The sequence below is a fragment of the Engraulis encrasicolus genome, chromosome 7, assembly GCF_034702125.1.
Source record: "Engraulis encrasicolus isolate BLACKSEA-1 chromosome 7, IST_EnEncr_1.0, whole genome shotgun sequence".
NCBI classification, from domain to species: domain Eukaryota; kingdom Metazoa; phylum Chordata; class Actinopteri; order Clupeiformes; family Engraulidae; genus Engraulis; species Engraulis encrasicolus.
The window spans coordinates 35,621,656-35,627,347 of record NC_085863.1 but is presented as its reverse complement, the minus strand read 5'-3'; positions in this window follow the sequence as shown (position 1 = coordinate 35,627,347).

Genomic DNA, 5,692 nt, shown 5'->3' with positions numbered 1-5,692 from the left:
TATTATATGCAGCACAGTAAGGGAACACGGACGTCCTCAAAGAAATGATGCGCAAAGGAGGGTGCGTTGAGCTCTCCAACCAAAAATGGGCGGTTATTTTAGGACTTTCTGAGTAAGGGATGATACACAGGTCTCTTTTTTATCGAAATGATGTTTTGTGAAATCCTACTTCTGGTAATCTCCACAGAGACATCTGGCTGTTTTGTATTTTACATATTCTCGTACCACGCCACCATGCGTTACTTTCTGTTTCCTTTGAAACGCCGGGCTCGCGTAGTAGCCTATGTGAGTGAGTGAGTGAGTTTTCTTGATTTGACATTTTGACCTGCTAGCTGTTGTGATGGTGAAGTAGTATTCTGAAAGGTTCCTCTTCTATTTTATTTAGCACCGAGACTTACTGCCATACACATAGTGTGTGTGAATGTATCTCATGGCAAGATACACTTTTGAAACATTGATTTAAATATTTAAAGTAAAAGTAGGCTACAAGTCAAGTTCAAGTCAAGTACACGTGATTTAGAAACTGCTACTCAAGTACTAAAAGTACAAGTATAATTTAAACTTGTGTTCTTAAAGTAAAAGTACAAGTACAAAAGTCCCTGCTGTAAGGTAAGGTTTATGGTAAACTTTATAGTGGAATAACCCATGCATCATTCATTCTCATAAAGGCAACTGGCTCTCACATAAACAGGTTAAGTACTGCCTTCAGGTTAACCCTTATCAAAAAAGTCCCATGGGATTCTGTTAGGAATGATCCTATCAGAATCCTATTGGAACCAATAATCCCATAGGAATCCTTTGGGATTAATTTTACATAGCTCACATAGGCATAATGCTAAAAGCAAAACTAAATGAAATGGTTATATGCAAATTAAATGGTTATATGCAAATTATATGTATTATTTGATTATTGTGTGTGTGTGTGTGTGTGTGTGTGTGTGTGTGTGTGTGTGTGTGTGTGTGTGTGTGTGTGTGTGTGTGTGTGTGTGTCATTTGGTACGACGTCTGGACATTTTTGCCTCATCAGAGCACTTCTGGGCCATCGCTTGTTTCATGATTGACACCTCTGCACCAGATTTGTTTGTAACAGTCTGAAAAAAAAAAAACATACAGAGCAGTAGCCTAGAAATCTAGACGCCCCTAGCGACCGCAAATTGCTTTTTGCTGTACGGGTCTGGCTGCGCTAGGCTAACAGAGCAGATCAACACATGAAAAATTAAGACATGTCAAAATACATAAAATACTATTCTTGGTAATCTTGGTGATGTAGGTCTAAGTTACTAATCACGAATTTACAAAAATGATTCAATGATTCAGGCTTTCAGGCCGTCAATGATTCAGGCTTTGAAAACGTCAGTAGTATGTCTTCATACCACTCTATGTGCTTAAAAACCTATTTTGTCATTTCTTAGTCATTTTTCCTGTCTAGAAAATATTTAGAAAATCTACCAGCAAGTCTAAGGTCAAGAAAAGGATATGTTCACATCATCACCCACACTCTGAAAGGATAACTCCAGCCAATTTCAACCTGCAGTTGTAATGCTCAAACTACCCTGGACTTGTCAGTACCTTAGAGTTTGTCTTTAGCCTTTTCCGAGATCCTGGTCATTGTAATGGGGGCAGGTGTTTGATTACATTAAAAAAAAAAAAACATTTTTATTTATTCCCAAAAACATCCAAAAGGTTATGCAACATCAGCAGACAACTAGCAAACAGGGAAAATATTTGGAGTAGGCCTATGTTAAGATTTTTCGTTAAGATTGTAAGCAAAAGCTGCCCCCATTAGAATAGGTCATATCTCGGAAAGGGCTGAGCCAAGAAAATGCAGCATCACCGGGTACTGACAAGTCAAGGGTAGCGTGAGCAATACAACGGCATATTGAAATTGGCAGGAGTGCTCCTTTAACTTGGTGGGAATTATGAAGAGCAGAACAGAGCATGATTTAGGCTTGTAAACTTTTATTTTTAAGAACAAACAACATATATATGAAACAAGTTGTTTGTTTCTAAAAATGGAAAGCAAACGCTAATCATTGTGCTGTAGGCCTATTTTCTGATTATTCATTTAAGTTTTTTATTTAATTAGTTGTACTGGTGACAACATCCCGTATAGTATGTTGTGGGTTTTATCTGAACAGCATGACAACACTCTTGTCAGAGTCTGCCATGCTCTGTACTTCTGCAGTAAGTGTAGTAGTAGACCCTGGCTGCTGCTCTACAACTTCCTCAAGGAGCAGTTCACCATCGCGTGAGACTCCACCAACTTCCTCCTGCCTACCACAGCAACACACTAGAACAATCAGTGATGGCAACCTGACCCCCTGGCCAATGATAGATGTTGGATATTTGGCGCCACCCTCAGGTGACCCAAAACACTGTGGGCGGACAGAGAGACAGACAGGACCTCCAGGGATCAGGTAAACAAACAAGCTCGTTTTCCACGCAACTACAACTTGGCACATTGCACCTATTATATGATTTTGATGGATAACCAATTATGTTCTTAAAGGTACACTGTACAAGATTTTTAGTTGTTTATTTCCAGAATCCATGCTTCCCATTCACTAATCTTACCTTTTTCATGAATACTTACCACCACCATCAAATTCTATGTATTCATTATGACTGGGAAAATTGCACTTTTAATAGCCTACATTAAAAGGGGGATCTTCTCCATGGTCCGCCATTTTGAATTTCCAGAAATAGACATTTTTAGCTGCAAAACATACTGTATTTTGGTTATACTAGTAAATATGAGTTTGGAAGGTGGAAGGTGGAAATATCCATGAAAAAGTTACATTTGTGAATGGGCAGCATGAACTCTGGAAGTAAACTACTAAAAATATTACACGGTGCACCTTTAAATAATGTTCTTCTTTGTGAATTCAGTTAGTTTCCCTTTGTTGTACTCTGGTCTTGATATCATTTCTTTACTCTGGTTTGATCTTTGAATCATTGAACCTCATGTGGATCGTGAAGGAGTTGGAAATTTGCTAGACAGAGCCATTGTCTTCCCTTTACGATACTTAATTTGGTTGTACCTGAAGGCACTTTGTATCCATCAGTGTAACTGCTGAGACATTTTTTTTTAATTTATGTTATATAGTGTACTACTTACACCATCTATGATGCGGCTCACATGAGTAATTTTGACATTCAGAACCATTACAGGTGTCCTCCACCAGATGGCGTACCCCTCCATCGTAATGCTGATGTGGTATGCCTGGCGGATGTGAGCATCCTCCCATAAGGGTGAAAATAGGGTTGAATAGAGTGGGGTGAATTATGTATGTGCCCATATTTCCTTTCCATGTACAGTCGGTTACTGACCTGGAGATAAAGAGGGGTGAAAGGGTCTGTCTTCTCAGAGGTTCATAAACGTGATTACGTCACATAAATCCAATGGAAGACCCTTACCCGCCGAAAGCCATGCTCAGTGGTGGTGCCTTATTCTGCACATTTTCACCTATAATTAGAGTGCAATTCCGCTATGATAGACAGGCAATGAGATATCTCTTTTATTTCAATGTTTTGCAATGTTATCATCACAGTGAGTGGGCACACTGTGAATTCAATGTTGAATTGAAATGGAAGTCTGAAAAAATATGCCAATATATTCATTTTTATCACTTTATGTGCTAAGGGGGTATAATAATCATATTGTATATCTGAGGTGTCAAAGACTGAAGCACCTTCATTCCCAAGCCACTGTAAGTCACCACCCACATAATTCACTCACTGCAGAATACTGTTAACACCCTCTCGGAGCACGCTGGCAATAAAAATGTGCAAGGCTGGGGTTTTGTACGGGTTAAGTCTAGCACACACAGAGCTGTGAAACCTCCCCCCAGCTTGGAGAAATACTTGTGTAATTGTTGTTTTTCAGACGTCTGAAAAATAGCAATTATGGCAAAGGGTTTTTTTTCCCCCCAAGCGGCCACACGGTGGCCAACAGAGGCAGGGACGAGCATGGCCACAACAGGCCACTTCTCCTGACATCACTATAGAGTTAGCCATGCTGCCTCCCATACCCATGTACAGGCCTGGATTGTTATCTGGCATGCGGGGCATTTCCCAGTGGGCCTCAGGGGCCGATTCTTCGAGACTGGTCCACTATTTAGAGGGGGCACAGACAGACGTGCCTGGGCCTTGTTTTGTTCCTAGACCACCCTTGCCCATGTGTGTTTACAGCAGTGGTTCTACCCATTTGGGAGTCCTATACACAAGACATACTAGATATGGGGCCGTTTTTTTTTTTTTTTACTTGTATTTACCGTGGCGAGTCTGACAGTTGAAGGCGCTTTGTGTGGGGCCCTATGCAATTGCTTAGTCTATTGATAAAACTGGCGCTGTGTGTTTCCATCAAAGACTATAAGCAGACACACCCATCTGTTGTAGAGATAGTGAACACACACACACACACACACACACACACACACACACACACACACACACACACACACACACACACACACACACACACACACACACACACACACACACACACACACACACAGGTTGCTGTTGCTTGGATGGTGGGATGGCATGCTGAGTTAATCCCTAAGAAGGGTTTACGTCTAGACAAGTTTTAAGAAACACCTGTTAAAAACACTCAACAGCCCATCCAGTTCATGCAAGAAGGCACACACACACAAAGGCAACCCCCCCCCCCCACACACACACACACACACACACACACATAAACAAAAAAACCCCACAAAAAACACAGAAGACACTGTTCAGCTTGACCATTCTTTTTTTCCATCTTTTACTCCCAGGAAACAAAGTAAAGTCTTTCTACATCACAGGCAAGCATTAATGAATTCCTGTACTTCCACAGAAATTGCTACCCTAGTCATTATCACGCCTCCCACCCCTCCCAAAAAACACCCTGTACCCCCTTTCACCCCCCACCCCCACCCTCTTTATCCACAAAAACATACAGCATCAACCCCCCAACCCCCCTCCTCTTAGACATCTTTGTACATCATTGTCATTGTCATTCTTCTTAAAGAGCATTAGTTTATGCAGTTCCACTCTCCTCGCTTGGTAACTCCGTATTACCTTTTGATTGTACATATCAAACCCTTTTTTCCCAACAGGTATTGGTAGATACTGAGACAGAAAAAGGTTTTTTTTGTCCGTTAACTTTGTTTTGGAGTATATATAGGCCTACGCCATTTTTTTTGTTTTGTTTGTTTTGTTTTGTTTCTACATCACTTGGTACCGCGTTGTATGCTCCTTACACTACAGCAGTCAGAGGTACTAAGGCCCCTGCATGTTGGTTTTTGAAAACTAAGGATCTTTTTTTTACGAGTCAAAAAAACTGAAAACTGGGATTATAGAATGCAAAGCGTTGTTTGTTTGTTTTTTTACAGCTGCCATGTTATGAGGTGAGAGATAGTACAGATGATAAGGCATTAAAAGAGAGATATTTCTGTATAGGAAATTAAAAAAGCACACAGTGAATTTTGTAGTGTTAATTCAACACTTAGAAGAGTAGGTATTAACACTATGAGTGTTCCATTAATCGTAATCAAGTGTTGCGTTAACACGGCAAAATTTACTGTGCATGAGAACGTACAGCCGAGTTCAGTCCAAAGTAGATACACAAAAAAGTCGGGCCTGGACACATACAAACACACATGTTAGACTCACACGCAACATGTAATGTAGCTTCAGGAGTTTTGGA